The sequence below is a fragment of the Anabrus simplex genome, chromosome 1, assembly GCF_040414725.1.
Source record: "Anabrus simplex isolate iqAnaSimp1 chromosome 1, ASM4041472v1, whole genome shotgun sequence".
NCBI classification, from domain to species: domain Eukaryota; kingdom Metazoa; phylum Arthropoda; class Insecta; order Orthoptera; family Tettigoniidae; genus Anabrus; species Anabrus simplex.
In genome coordinates, this window is record NC_090265.1 from 1,308,749,710 (window position 1) to 1,308,766,049 (window position 16,340).

Here is a 16,340-nt window from a genome sequence, read left to right on the forward strand (position 1 = left end):
AACTCTCTAAGTTGTAAAATGGAAGAATTAATTGGTAGTAATAAAGAGAATTTTAATGTGACCAATGAGAAAATAGATGCTTTAAGTGAATCACTAAATTATAAAATAGATACTAAGATAGTAGAGGTAACTAATCAAATATCTACGTTATAAAATAAGTTAAATAAAGAGTGTGTTGACCTTAGAGAAGAAATGGAGTCGAGTCAGAGCGAGCTTCATACTCAAATCGAGCATGTCAAAGGAACATGTACAGAGAATATCAAAGAGTTAAGTAATAAGATTTCTAGTAATCAGGAAGAAATTCACGAGATCATAGACAAAAGACTAGACAAGATCCATAATGCAGTGGGGCAAGATATGAAGGAATGTGTCAGTAAGGTAGAAACGTTTGAAAAAGAGCTTGGGCAGGTCAGAGAACTAAAGAATAAACAAGAAACTTTGTCGCAGAAGGTTACAGAGAAAGATGAAAAACTGCAAGAAGAATTGAGAATAATGAAAGAGAATGCGGAGAGAGTGGCGGAAGAAAAAGTTTTGAATTGCCAGAGGGTACTACGGCAAGAAATGGGAGAAGGTCAGATTACAAGAGAAGTAGTAGTAACGAGTGGTTTATACAATAGGGACCAAGATTTGCCTAAGTTTTCTGGAAAACAGTTCAGTACTACAGAATTTGTAAAAGTAGTCGAGAAAAGATTTGCAAGTAAGTTGAGGAATAATGTTATTGAATGGGAATATGTGTTGGAGATTTTGTCTAATGTTTTTGTCGGTGAAAGTAGAATATGGTTTCAAGTATACTGGAATAATATGTCTAATTTAGGAGAGTTTAAAGTGTTCATTGATAGGCTTTGGAAAGAATGTGTGCAAGGGCGCGCGCGAGAGAGAGAGCGCATGATGTCTAGGGAAAGTAATATTGTAGAGAGAAGGGGGAAAATGTTCGCCGTGTATCAGAGGAGAGGGGGTGATCATGATCCGCAGAGGATTAATAGTTGTGTTGATGGTGATAGTGGTCAGAAGAGTAACGAGAAAGAATCAGAAAATGGGAGGCGTATGGATTTGAGTTGTGAGAGAGAAGGTCAGAAGAGTAATCAGAGAGAATCGGAAGATGGGAGGCGTATGTATTTGAGTTACGAGAGAGAAGATCAGAGGAGTAATCAGAGAGAATCGGGAGATGGGAGGCGTACGGATTTGAGTTATCAGAGTGATTATGATAAGCCGAATATGAAGGTTATCAAGGTGTCGTTATCGAGCCAGAGTATTTCAGATTCACAGGGAATCGGGTAAGTTAAGTAGACAGGCTGAAGGTAGTAGATGAACTGGTACTTAGTACAAGTAGTTATGTAGTGAAAGTAGATTTAAGAGTAGTGTGATTGTGACCTAAGTAATGTTAAGTGAGATATTTAAGTAATGACGTAGTCGTAGATAATGAAGTAATTAATAGTAGTAGTAAGCTAGACGTAAGAAGTGTTCTGTTAAGTGATGTAAGTACTTGTAATGCCGAGAATATGACGTAAGTAGTGAGATAGTAACTCCGATGATGGAAATTGTGATATGAAGAAGGTAAGTGAAGGTTCTATTAGATATTATAAAAGCTGTTGGGTAAGTCACAGAGAGTGAGTAAATAAGATGATAGCGGTAGTAATCACGATAGAAGATGATTGTAAGTTTCATCTATGCGTTGTACCAAAGCTTGTGTATTCAGTAATTTTAGGGGCTGACTTGGTTGCAAATCATGGAAGTAGAGTAGACTTTGATTTATGTAGTGTGTGTTTGTTCTATGAGGAAACTAGCAAAGAAGTACGTGTTAATTATGATGGTCTGAGGTAAGTGTTTGGTAACGTGTGTTCTTTGAAAGATATGAGAGGTAAGTGAAGTTGTTCCTAGTGAGAGGAAATGTGTTGAAGTGTGTCAGGTGTCTATAACGACCAGGATCTGAGGGATCGTCGGTATGAGGCAGTGACGTGAGGTAATTTGAGTGAATTACAGGAGGAGTAATTGTGTTCGATGTTAGGTAAGCATCGAGAGGTATTTAGTGGTAAGTGAGGAAGAACACGTATATGAACATAAGTTTGTAGTAAATGACCATAGATCGTTTGTGGGAGGTAAGTACCCCATTCAACTTAAAAATGCTAGTGAAGTCTTAGAACAAATAAACATTATGCTGGATTACGGAATAATTGAACCATCTTGTAGCCATAGTGTTGAGCCTTTAATTGTTGTTGACAAGTAGAATGTGATTTATTGAGATATGTAAGTTTACAAGGGCAAAATTGATTCAGTTTGGGTGACAAGGTGCTACTTAGAGTTCCATTCCCATCATCTGCAGAGGCGGGAAATATGTTGATTTTAGTTTTTTATGAGGGGTATTTCACTATTGTGAACCGTATCGGGAAATGTGCATATTCTTAAAAGATCAGGAAGGGGATATTGTCGCTATTTATAATATTATATATGTAAGGAAGTATTTCACGTGAGATTTGTTGAAATAAGAGTAATATGATTAAATTTTGTGAGAAACTGGCAAAATAAAACAAACATCTGCGATTTGCGTGTGAACCAAGTGTCGTATTGGTGTATTGGAAGAATAAGTGCTACATTGTCATGTTCTGTGTGACAAAAAAACGGAGAACAGGACATTGGACAGTTAATGCCATAACAATATGCAAGAAAAGTTCTCATATAAGTGAATTTTCACAAAATATTTTGATATGTTAAAAAAAGGAGAAGAATGTTGTATACTGATTGAAAATTATTTGTGTGTGTTAAATTGAGTGCTGTACTCTTGTGATTTGTATGAGAGAAAAAGAGAATGGGACACTGAACAGTTATCTACGATGGCAATGTGCGAGAAAAATTCTCATATGTGATGTATTATAAAATGTATGGATGCTGAAAAAGAAAATTATTGTTGTATACTCTTTTAAAGTGTTTATATGTGTCAGTGTTATATTTATATTATGTTGTTCATAAATCAATCGATTCTTTGTTCTTCGATTTATTTATGAGGGAGGCGAATTGTAACGGTTCAAATCCCGTTACAAGATGATATCTGTATTTTTATTATTTTATGATTTTTATTATTATTTTTATTATAATTATTATTATTATTATTATTATTATTATTATTATTATTATTATTATTATTATTATTATTATGTCCGTATTATTATGTTATCTGTGATATTGTTACTATTATTGTAATTATCAGTCTTATTTAATTCGATTTTGCAATTGCCTGTTGCTTGCAAGATTGTACTTAGATGTATGCATATATACGTATGTGTAGTATAACACTCAATACCTGTACAGTGAGAATTGTTGTATATATCAGAGATTGGGTGTGACGTTGGGACATTGTGCAAGATTAGTGGCGATTCTGCCAAGTCATCGCCGCGCCATGGCTATGTCATTGTATTTATTTAGATATGCGCTCAGCGAGTCGGCCGCCGCAGGGCTATTTCACCACTGTATGTAATATTTGCCGCGTTGTGGGAATATGTCATTGTTATTTTTGGAGATTACGTAGCTGTGTCAACCAACGTCTATATAAGGTGGATGCATATTGTAGCGTCAGTCATTAGTTATACGGATGCAGTACAGTGAAGAAGTCTACTAGATCAAGAGGCCTTAGTTGGTCAGTGAACGAGTGTGAACGAGAGATGGTGAAGACTCAGTGAGCCATTAATTATTGGTCATTGAGAGAGTGAGGCCAAAAGTTAGTTGGTCACTTAGTTGAAGACACGGACGGAAGGCTTACCATGGAGTCAGAGAGGGCAACCCTGGACCTGCCAAGAGGTAATACCATATTGACTTACAAAGAAGTCAGATGAGATGGAGAAGAAACAGTTACAAGGATGTATCACCAAGTTAGGCGTGACACATCTACAGTAAACACCAGAGCAATGGATTACGTCGTAATTACACTCAAAGTGTTGAAGGTACAGTCAAGTGAATCAGTGAGGGAAATATTTCGTATAAATTGTTAAATGTCCGGTCAAGTAGAATTCAATTCATGCCTAGTTTATTTCAGTTGCAATGTCATAATTTCATATTCTCATCTGTTTTATCGCAACAAGACTCACTATTTTTTGATATATTATTTAAAGAATATATATTGTTCTATCAAACGAATTCATAGTTTTATTTCATTTACAGTAAAATATCTTAACCTCAAAATTAATGGGGAAACCGAACGCCAATCTCCTTTTCCCAGAACTTATATGGTATGTTGTCAAAACTAAGCTTAATACCCCACACCCTAGAGATAGTCAAGAGTCTCATTCTATTATTGCTGCACTGAGTGGCAGCTGGCGCCCTTCAAATAACGTATGTGTAAGTAAGCAGGTAACAAGTAAGTGTGAGTACAAGGTTCGACGATTGTGTATTTTATATAATGAATATTAATTTTCAGATTTTCCATTTTAAATGAAGATATTCAGATTTTTCAAGTTAAATACAGATTAATATGTTTCAAAAGTTAGTCAGACAGTTAGGAAACCGACACTATTCAATAGCCCATTTACTGGAAAATAGTATTTCCAGCTGTTGAGTAAAGGATTAACATGAATATTTGAAGAGTTGCAGCTTTATGAAGTCCTTCCCAGGAGCCTTGAGTTTTTAACCATTTAATTGTAGTTCTGATTTCTTCACTGTCAAAAAGATGTGAATTTAAAAAATTTCTGCAGGTACCTCGAAAGCTATCCCTTTTTCACGTTGATCGCAGTTTAAAAGCTTTCAAAATCACCGAGCCAAGTGCATACAGTTTTCCTTGTTTGTCATGTTGAGCTTGAGATTTCCTTAGTTATATTTTTTTTCTTGATTCGTTGTGCCCAACTGTGGAGCGCGTTTGAACTTATTTTGCACAATGTTTCTTCTTCTTTTCTTCCCAATATCTCTTCATTTTTTCACTGTGTTCCTTCCTGCGTACTTCTGTCCAGCCTCTATTTTTTCTTGTTGGTTTCTCTGAAAATTTATGTTTGTTTACTAAGCTTCTAAATTTCATTCTATCTTGAATGGTGTCGTCCTCAATACCCATTTCTTGTAGTTCCTCATGAATTTCTGCTAACCAATCGTTGCGGATTTTCAGGGTTAGAGCTAGATTTAGAATTTTCTTTGTCAGCCTGTTGTTATCCATTCTGTGTAGGTGTCCGTAGAATTTTAGTCGTCTCTTTCTGATGGTATCTGTGATTTTTTCTGTGAACTGATAAATTTCGTGCGGTTTCTGTTTCATCCAAATTCCATTTTCGAACTTTGCTCCTAGGATATTTCTGAGAATTTTCCTCTCTTGTTTCTCAATGCTTTTCATTTGTGACCTGCTGCCAATGATCAGTGTTTCTTAGTTACTATTATTATTATTATTATTATTATTATTATTATTATTATTATTATTATTATTATTACCGTGTGGACTCAGCTCCTGGGTTCTTCTGAAGTGATGCCATCTAGGCGTCGTGGTTTACAGTTTCAGAGTTCCAGTAACAATGACATCCATGATTCATTCCCTTGGCTCGACGACTGGATGTTTGTACCCTCCCTAATATCTCTGCAACTCATACACCACACGAAAAACTATAGTTCACTACAAAAACACACATTTTCTCATACACAGCAGATGCTGTACACTCACCTTACAAGTGCTGCACTACGTTAGAAGAAATTATTATTATTATTATTATTATTATTATTATTATTATTATTATTATTATTATTATTATTATTATTATTATTATTATTATTATATCAGAGTAAATATACAATTCAATAGATGGTGTACAAAGCTGGGTAGTTAATTTAGCCACATTGACCCAAGTTGCACAAGCGGGGCTCTTTAGCATACCAATAACAATGCTATTCTGTGCTATATCTTTGCCTGTTCTTCAAACATCGACTACGTGGACCGGAATAGGAACCCATGATTTTGGAATAATGAGCCAAACACGCTATCGTTGATCAGTGGAGGAAGTTACTCTGAAAGTAAAGCAGAACTCCGGATTGGTGATGAAGTCACTACCAGTAAAATCTATGAATGTGATACAATATCACAATTATCTAACTGTAGATGAGAGAAGCCTGTTCTGCTGCCAAAGGAAGGTGTAATTTACAACTAGATCACTGTGCACGGTAGTCATGACCTGGTCCGTCAACTGACTAGAACTTAGTCTTATTTGTGAGTGTGCAGGTACGTTCATTCAATCAACGAGTAAGGTATATCGATGGCTTTAAAGGGGAATTGAAATGTCTCGAATGTCCGGTCTTTGACATGTGAAACTCCGGTGAGAGATTCACTTCAGTTCATTGGATTCTTGAGAACTCCCAATATGGCTTTTAGAAGATGAACTCAGAAGTTTGGCATGTCAATTCAGCCTTGGTCAGGAGATTTAGGTGATGGGTAAATTTAATGAGTGCTGGGAGGCGAACGCATACAGTATAGGCCTACACATTGTGATCTTACGTTAAGAAGAGAATACGAAGACGGTGTATATAATCTAAATCCGGTTCCTAGGCTTAATATTCAGCGTAATGGCCTTCAGTTCCGAGGTTCCCTGTTTCGGTTCCGGATCGGGGATTTTATTTGCACACACACACACACACACACACACACACACACACACACACACACACACACACACCGCCCGGCAAAAGAAATGAAGCACCAGGAACGGGGGAATGAAACGAAATAAAACTTCGCGTTTTGAGAGTCTATGTAATGTTTTTTTCAGTCATTACAAGATCGAGTCAAATTTACAACAAAAATGGGCAATATGAGCTCACTTATCAGTATGTGGTTGCACCCCCTCTGGCCTAATTACATGCACTGATTCAGTTAGGAAGATTGTCATAAAGCCGCAGTATTTTCTCCTGATGGAAGATGTTCCACAACTGTTGTAACTGTTCCTTGATAACCAGTATCTGGCACTGGGAAGGAGTTGACGTCGGAACTGGTCCGACATATGTTCTATCGGGGACAGATCTGGGGATATTGCTGGCCATGTGGGTACCTCAGAAGCACGCAGCTCATATAGACACGTGCCGTGTGTGTGTAGGAGCACTGTCCTGTTGAAAAGTGACACTACGATACTGTCGCATGAAAGATTACAGGTGGGTTCGCAGGATGTCCGTAACGTACCGTTATGCTGTCAGAGTCCCCTCAATCACAACCAAGAGTGACCTGAAGTCATGCACGATGGCTCCCGGAGTTACACCGCTGTCCCCTCCAAAACATTGGAAGAATGGTACCTCCCTCTCTGCCCCTTCCCCCAGGGGAACATCATACTCACAGATGATGGTTATCCGGGAGAGTGTAGAACCGCGATTCATCGCTGAACTCTATGCTACGCCGCTATTCATCAGCAGTCCATGCTTCCCCGTCAAATCGCAGCCGCTTGGCTTGAGGTGTTAACGGCAGCCTATGCATAGGTCGGTAATTTTTCTAGTCCGGCTGCTGCTACTCTCCGTCCGACCAGTGATGCGAGATGACACAGAGTGTTGCAGGGAGTTCATAACATTCTCTCTGATGGCTGGCGCAGATGTGATGGTGTTTCGATATGCTTGGTGCACAATGCAACAATTCTCCCTTTTAGTGTTCAGGCGTGGTAGACAGCAAACATGACGACGAGTATCCCTGCCTTCATGTTGCCATGCCCTCAAACATCGGGCCATCGTCACATCCGAATGCCCCATAAATCTGGAAATTGCACGATTCGACCAGCCTGACAAATGGAGGCCCACAATGAGGCACTTTCGAAACTCCCTCAGGTGCTGATAAATATGTCTCGCACGAGTACGCTGCATCTCCTTGTCCTTCACAACGATTACTCAATATCTGACGCTTTCATGCCCATTATATACCCTACCAGGTCTGGTAACAACACTAAATATGGACAACACTAATGTATTCTGGGGACCGTTCTACCTGTCACAGAGAATTATAACTCTAATCAGCTACATACCCGCCGATGGTATGTTCGTGTACGAAGTAACATTGACATCCGACCATTTCTTATTGGTGCTTTATTAGTTTTTTCAGGCGGTGTAGTTAAATCTTCTAGATCGGAGGTTGGGTGTGTATATTATTCTTAATACACACTTCATTTAAGTACAACAAATCACACTATAAACCACCACAGAAACACAAAATAGTGAATAAATTCCTCCATATAGCCATCCGACCGTATATCTGGGCTAAATCCATACAATCTGCCAACCCCAAGTGTTTGAGAAGACCACGAAGGACAAGATTGCATGTCATCTAACATGCAGGGTAATTAAAAATTATCTGAACAAACTGATCGAGGAGATTAGGAAAAATTAAGGTCAGCGTATTTTGGATACGAATGCTAACGTCAGCTGTAACCTCTTGGGGGGCAGGGGGGCGGCACGCACAAAATTAACTATGTCGCCAGGTCCAGATCGGCTACTATTCGCTAAAGTGGTAAAACGGAAAAGAATTACGGTATGCTATCCCTCACATAGTCCGCAGTATTATGTCTACCATTTAGCAATGAATAAATTGGAGTGTCCTAAATGATCATCTAATAACAAGGATTGTGTACCGATGAAAAGGCAGAAGTGTACCTATTGTCTGACATCAAGATCACCTGACTTCACATGCCCCTATTTCGTACTTTGGAGAATTATGAAAATAAGCGAGCTTGTAACGTGGCAGCTGATATCGTGAATATAGCTATGGGATTTCCAGTTTTACATGAATCCGAACCCCATTCTTCCATTTAAAAATCTCCCATATACGAGTATTAGTCGGTATTCGCTTCGCGTCTGTACTTGAGATAAGCCTGTGACTTTGTCGGAGGAAGTGCTGTCACCGATGCAAGGGCTCATCACTATGAACGTGTGTGACAATCAGTGCTAGTAGTCACAACTTTACGGACCTCCTGTGAATAATAAACTGTTACAATGCCTCAAGTAACAAAAACATCAACCGTCTAGTTCTAATTCCACGTATCTCTCCGACCCGTTCACTGAACGGTCAGCGTTCTGGCCTTCGGTTCAGAGGGTCCCGGGTTCGATTCCCGGCCGGGTGGGGATTTTAACCTTAATTAATTAATTCCAATGACACGGAGGCTGCGTGTATGTGTTGTCTTCATTATCATTTCATACTCATCACGACGCGCAGGTCGCCTACTGGTGTCAAATAGAAAGACCTGCATCTGGCGAGCCGAACCCGTCCTGGGATATCCCGGCACTAAAAGCCATACGACATTTCAGTTTTACCACGTATCTGACAGTGCTGTTCTTACCCAATATTATCCTTAATACTGGTTACGTCTCCGAGCCACATATGGATATGCAGTCGATCAGAGAAATTGTCATTGTGTTCATTTTCCTATGCATTTAATCAATATACCTAGAGAACGGTACGGTAAAGTTCATTTTTCTTTACACAACAGCATTGGAAGGTCAACACAACAAAAATTGTTGTAATGGACTGCATGTGGCTGGGAGACTTGGACAGTTTAAGAAAAATACTGGATAGGAAGAGTATTGTCATATACGTGGTACTAGAACTAGGCCGTCGATATGCTTCTCTACCATTAACAGCAGAGTTCACCGGACGTACACTCCTAACCAAATTTTTTCTTCGTGTATACTACCCCTTGTCCAGGTCTAGAAAGCCAAGAATAACGGCCGAGAGGATTCGTCGTGCTGACCACAGGTCACCTCGTAATCTGCAGGCCATCAGGCTGAACAGTGGTCGCTTGGTAGGCCAAGGCCATTCAAGGGCTGTAGTGCCATGGTTTTTTTAATACTGCCCCATGAATTAATTGTTACAGAGAGTTGAGCAGCCGTCTGTGTATTTTTCTCTTTCATTTGCATTAATCTTCTGTTTTATCTACTTAATCATTTTAGGCGTGTCTTTCATTTCAGCTTCATATTGGTATTCTAAACAACTGACGTGAATAATTGTATTAATTGTATACATACGTATATATATATATATATATTATACTCCTTAAACTCATACAAGATTATTTAACTTTTATTTCATAAATGTATCACGTGCTGACCAGGTGAATTATCAGTCGAAGGAATTTTAGAAGTAGCTTCGAAATAATAATGAATGGATTCTTGTACTGTTTTTCTCTGTGGATGTTGATACGGTGATTACAGCTATGGCCCCACAATTTTGAATGAAATTCAAGGAGAGAAGTTTCATTGCAAACATGCCACCAGCTTAAATAGGGATTAAAACTACGACTGCGTTGCTGAGAAGCCTGGAACTATACCACTCACTTAACATTTTTCTCGATTAACTCTCTTAATTTTTACACGTCGTGTGGATGAGGCATAAGGTGTATCTATGATACGCCGTGCCTGCCGTAAAGGGTAACAACGTTAGGTTACCACCGATATTATGAAATGAGGATTGTGGGTTGGTGATTACAGAACTCCTTGCCGAGATCGACGTTAATTCCCTTTGCGTCAATGCAAATTATTATTCCTATCCGACCTTCCTTGATCAACACCTGCAGTACTACGTCCATCTAAAGCAGTAATATCCGCCATGATGCTATTTTATATAATATCGTCCCTGTTCGGGCAAAAGGACATTTCTCTCAATGCTCTTCCTATCCATTATTTTCCTTAGGAATGGTCACGCCTCCTAACCACATAATACGGATATGCAGTCCATCAGAACAGTTTTCGTTGTGTCCATTTTCCTATACTTCCGTGTAAAGTAAAATGAACCTTACCGTACCGCACTCTGGGGATGTATGTTCGCATGTCTTATTTGCGCAACCTGGCGTATAATGTACTGTAATTAAAGTTAATTTAGCTTTACACGTCAGCGTACGAAAATTAACACAACGAAAATTGTTCTGATAGTATTTGATAGTATTTGCATACTATGTGGCTGGGAGGCGTGACTAGTGTTAAGGAGAATAATGGATAGGCATAGCATTGTGAGATATGACCTTTTGCCCGAACAACGACGACATACTGTATCCAAATTACCACAATGTTGTAATACGTTGTATGCTACACAGGAGTTTTAGTACAAATATCAATAGTTCACACAGTATACAGAGCGTGCAATACCGTTTAGCTCAATTTTCCCTAACTACAACAGCGATCCATTGAATACTTTGAAGTTCACAGAAACAAACATTTATTTATTTATTTATTTATTTATTTATTTATTTATTTATTTATTTATTTATTTATTTATTTATTTATTTATTTATTTATTTATTTATTTATTTATTTATTTATTTCGTCAATAACAGGTATAATTTACACTAATGGAAACTCAGGAACAATAAAATAGTTCAACTGTAGAATAGGTCAAATTTGGTACCACTGGTATCAGTATTGATCCTAACAATACACTCAATACTTGGATATTTATTTATTTATTTATTTATTTATTTATTTATTTATTTATTTCATACCACCAACAGACTTATTTCACCAATTGGAGGTGACACAGTCATTCATTATTAAAAACACATGTTAGAAATAACCTAGTATCTACGTTTTAAAAATGTACAGAAGTTTTAAGGAAGCAGCAATGGAAGTTCATGCTACAGTACACTTTGCAGGAACATAACACTTTAAAATAATTATAAATAAACAGAAAGTAATGCACAAACTTTAAGGAAATGATGAAGTATCTACAGAACAGTGGAACTAATTCTAGTCTTACACTGACACCAGATAGTTAAACAACTAACAACTTTTAAGCACTAGGACAGAAAATACATAATTCTGTTTGATAATAACAGAAATACAGCACTCATTATCAACAGCATATTAAATCTTATTAAGTACAATGAAGCCTTGTGCAATTTACGTTACATTACGTTTGTCTACGTACATACATACTCATGTTCACAAACACCAGACAACTTTGAAAGGCTACAATAGTACTGTAAGTTCATAATCACAGGACATGTGAATCAGTATGTTCTGAAGAAATGATTATCATTTGAACCATGTCGGCCCTCAGGTACAAAGTCCACATCGATATCTGGGCGCACCACCACCGAATGGTAAAATGTGCCAGCGGCTTTCGTTGTCCCTATAAGACGAAGGTAATGGATCAGTGTGACTTGAGCAGACGTGCAGGATGCTGCGCAGACGTATGCAAGAACCGTACCGCTAAATTAGTGAGTTTGAAAGAGGGCGCATTATTGACATGAGAGAACGTGATGCATACATCCAGGAGATTGCTGCACGCGTGGGACGAAGTGGGTCGGCAGTACAACGGGTGTGTACCGAATGCTTCATGAAAGGCCGTAGAACACGACGAGATGCGTCTGGTAGCACCACAAAGACCGCGCTCTCCAAATGGCATTACAGGACAGATCTGCGTCCTCCTTGGCTTTGGCGCAACAGTGGAACAGTGGAACAGTGTAACACATCGTGTACTGCCAGGAGTGACAGTACATCGCCGTATATTACGGTTTGGGTTACTGGCGCATCGTCCATGTCTCCGCCTCTCTTTGACTAATGTGCATAAATATGCTGGACTGCAATTGTGTATTGAACGACGTCACTGGAGACAGGAATGGCAGCAGGTAGTGTTTCCGGAGGGATCAACTTTCTGTTTGTTTGAAAATGATGGTCGCATTTTTGCTCGACATTTTTGTTTGACTGCACTCGCACAAGACGCACAGCGTCAACCCAAGGCCTAATGGTGTGGGGTGCTATTGGTACAACCACAAATCACAGTTGGTGCCTGTCCAGGGCACTGTTTTCAGTTTGATCTATGTGATTGTGAACCTGCGACCCGTAGCTCTACCCTTTTTGTACGACACCCCAGACGCCGTAATTCAGCAGGACAATGCACGATCACATGTTGGTGCACGAACACGTGCCTTCTTGTTGTCAAAGGATGTTAGACTGTTGTCCTGGTCCGCCCGATCAGTGGACTTTTCGCCAGTCGAATATGTGTGGGATGTGGTGAAACGATGGGTGCGGCACTGTGACGCATTGCTAACCACCAAAGTTGAACTGTGGAACCAGGTGAATGCAGCATGGATGGCTAAACCTCAGGATGCCATTTACGCTTTATACGCGTCGATGCCATCACGCATGGAACAAGTTATCAGTGTCCATGGAGGAGCCAGTGTCTACTAGGCAACAGTACACATTCTGAACCTAGGTGACTGAAATGCTAATCGTTTCTGCAGAAACATACTAATGAACTTGTCCTGTGAATGTGAACTTCCCATCCCTAGACTTTCAAGGTGATCTGTGCGTTATGAACATAAGTGTAAATTAATGGCTGTGATTGTAGTAAGAACATCCATATAATACGTCCTTTAGTAATCGAATATAAACGTTAAAATTAGTTGAAACGTGAAGGTCAGTACTGCTGGAGTTGTTTAAACCAAATTATACGTTGAACACACCTTACATAGCGCAGAATTCTTACAAAAGGTAATGCTAGGAATTAGGGATACATTGTGATTTCTAAAGGGTTGGTTAGTCTTTTCTATGTCAAACTGTATTTTTATGCAGTCAAGGACTAGCCTATTATACAACTTTTTGTGAAAGTTTCCCTCCTTTTGGTCGCTGAAACTCAAATTCTTTCATCAGAATTTGTGCTGCCTTATTTTCCTTTCTATCTTCCTTTCTTCATTTATTTATGTATTTACATATAGTTCTTGGTCCATTTTTTAAGGAAACTACGACTACTAGGGGTTACATGTTGAGCATCTTCATGAATTCTAAGGTGTTGGTGGCCCATTTTATAACACCGATTATACCTGTGCAAATATTTAATCGAATTTGCAAACATACAAAATCTAAAGGATCATGTGATATTTTCTTCTACCCTATTGTCACATCGTTGTCAAAATCTAACTGCAGTGGAAGGTATGAATGTATCTCGCACACTATCATAATATGTTTCAGTTAATGTAAGTAAACAGTCTGTCGTCAAATACATTCGAAGATATTTGCTTTTCTCATAAATGATACCAACACGAACCAATATGTACATCATCTGGCCAGCAACTTAATCATTTAAAAAATAATTAACCGATTAACATCAGTTAACTATGAATTTTGGCTTGAAATGAAGCAAAAATTCCTTTCTCTTGACTTTGACGGCTATTCAGTGACCATATATTCTACTTTTCATAAATAAATGTGCGGGCGCTCAGGCTATGTTCGAAAGTACCTGATTGGAGAAATATACCGTTGTAAATACCCGAGGGTTAATGAAGGTACGCCACAATATTGCCGCAGTTGGTTTCAAAAGGTGATCAGCGTTCCTGGATTAAAATCAGGGTTTCCCGTGGCAAAAGTGTATCAGCATGTTATCGAGGATTACGTGAAGCCTGTAGCGAAAACACATTACGGTATAGGACAGTTACGCGATGGGTCAAGGCGTTTCTTGCAGGTTATAATGAGACTGTGCATATGCACCGTACAGGTTGCTCAATATGAGATCAACATCAGTAGTGACCTCGTTTCCGTAGACCATCGGGAGCTGTCCGGAAATTATCCGTAAAGGTTGGTCTCAGTCACCAAACGATGTGGCACCTACTGACGAAACATGAGGAAAAATGCGTCCCATTGCGTTCCAAACCAACTCATCGAAGTGCAGAAATGACACCAGTACGCACTGGCTGGCATCCACTTGGACAGATAGCGCAACGAAGGAGATGCATTTCTGCAGCGTATTATCGCTACTGATGAGAGATGGGCACGAGCCTACGAGCCTTAATTAAAGCGTCAATCAAATGTATGGAACTCCCAAATCTGCCATGTCCACAGAAATATCCACAGGAACCCAGTCGGAAGAAGCTTATGCTAATTGTGGCATACGACTTCGACTACTATTGCTGGTTTTTGGAGCGATATCTGCGTCCGGCTCAGAGCCGCAAAGTCCACGTTTATTGAAAGACGATCACCCTATGTTGCACGACAACACACATTGTCATGTCGCAGACGATGCCAAGCTGTTATTGTAACGGTGGCATTCGGAGGTCTTGGAACACGCTCAGTACACACCTGTTATGAGTCCTCGTGACTTCGATCAGTTTCCGAAGTTTATGTAACACCTTCGAGGCCATCGATTTGCTGACGTATGCGTACTCCGCGCAGTAGGGTACTCCGTCGCTGTCATCAACAGAGAAGACCTTGCCCACGGACCCCAACGGCTTCCAGACATTTGATAAAATGGATTTGTGGGTGACTACATTGAAGGAATGTCATGTAATTGTACTTGTTAGTTCATTAAGTATTGCGTTCTATCAATATTTTCACTACTTCATTTGTAACCCTTGTAAAAAATTTAATAAATTCACTCTAATGAAATAATATTACAGCATTACGCATTCTACCGTACTTCTACAGCTGCCATTTTGTCCCATACACTAGACGAAAATTTTCACTATAAAATATACTTTATAAACATTAGTAAAGCAACAGCATTAATACACAATTTAGCACATGCAATAATACATTAATTTCATGGCTCACTTATAAATGTTAGTGCTTTTTGTTTGTTTGGATTTATTTCCTTTCATATAATAGACAAAATCGTCAAGTTCGTTCAGATCTTGAATCGTATCATCATTTGACTGTGCTTCAACAAATATTTTAAACTTCTTACCAATTTGGATATTTCAGACGTGGTCAGTGCATGCCACTACTACTCCTCTCTTCATCATTGGATGGATGTGAATTTTGTATCACGTTTGTAGATCTACACATACTGAAACTTCAGTATCAACAGCTAAATCCACGTCACAACTTATATCAACCACTACTTCTTGGCGTCGCTCAGGTTCCAGGTGCATTTCTAGTTCTTTTGCAACAATTTCTGCATTAGTTTTCTTATTCCAAGGTTAAGGATTACGGGATGGGAGAAGGGGACTTTTTCCGGTCGCCAAGTTCAGATAACCGTATACAAGCGATATGTCAAGACCATGTTGATCCTACACTCATTAACAGTCGCAGAGACAAAGGCTAAGTCTGTTAATAATAGCGAATACTTAACCATAATTCGGAAGCTACAATAAAAATAAAGAATTCAAGGCAATTATTTGAAGGCTTCAATTCGTGGAACAGTTACAAAAATAACTTGTGATACAATCACGACTAAGAATTTTTCAAATTTAAGCTTCGGAAATTCGAATGTAATACGATTTTATTTTTGCGTTGATTAGAATGGGAATTTTAAGGGGAATAAATTAAATTCGAATTACCCAATGTCGAATTAAACAGAGTCCATTGTACTTGTATGTATTACCATTACATTGACGTTACACCCCGCGATTTACAAAATCATCTTGTTAACAAACAAGATAAATAGCAAAGTAAGCAAATGTAAGTAATAAAGTGAAAAATCGAGTCAATCCACTTGATTT

The 16,340-nt window shown here is 38.8% G+C and overlaps 1 protein-coding gene across 1 annotated transcript in view; it reads left to right on the forward strand.

The window, feature by feature from the left end:
• Positions 1-16,340, forward strand: part of LOC136858792 (lachesin) — a 1,234,732-nt gene that overhangs the window by 298,938 nt on the left and 919,454 nt on the right. The window lies entirely within an intron of this gene.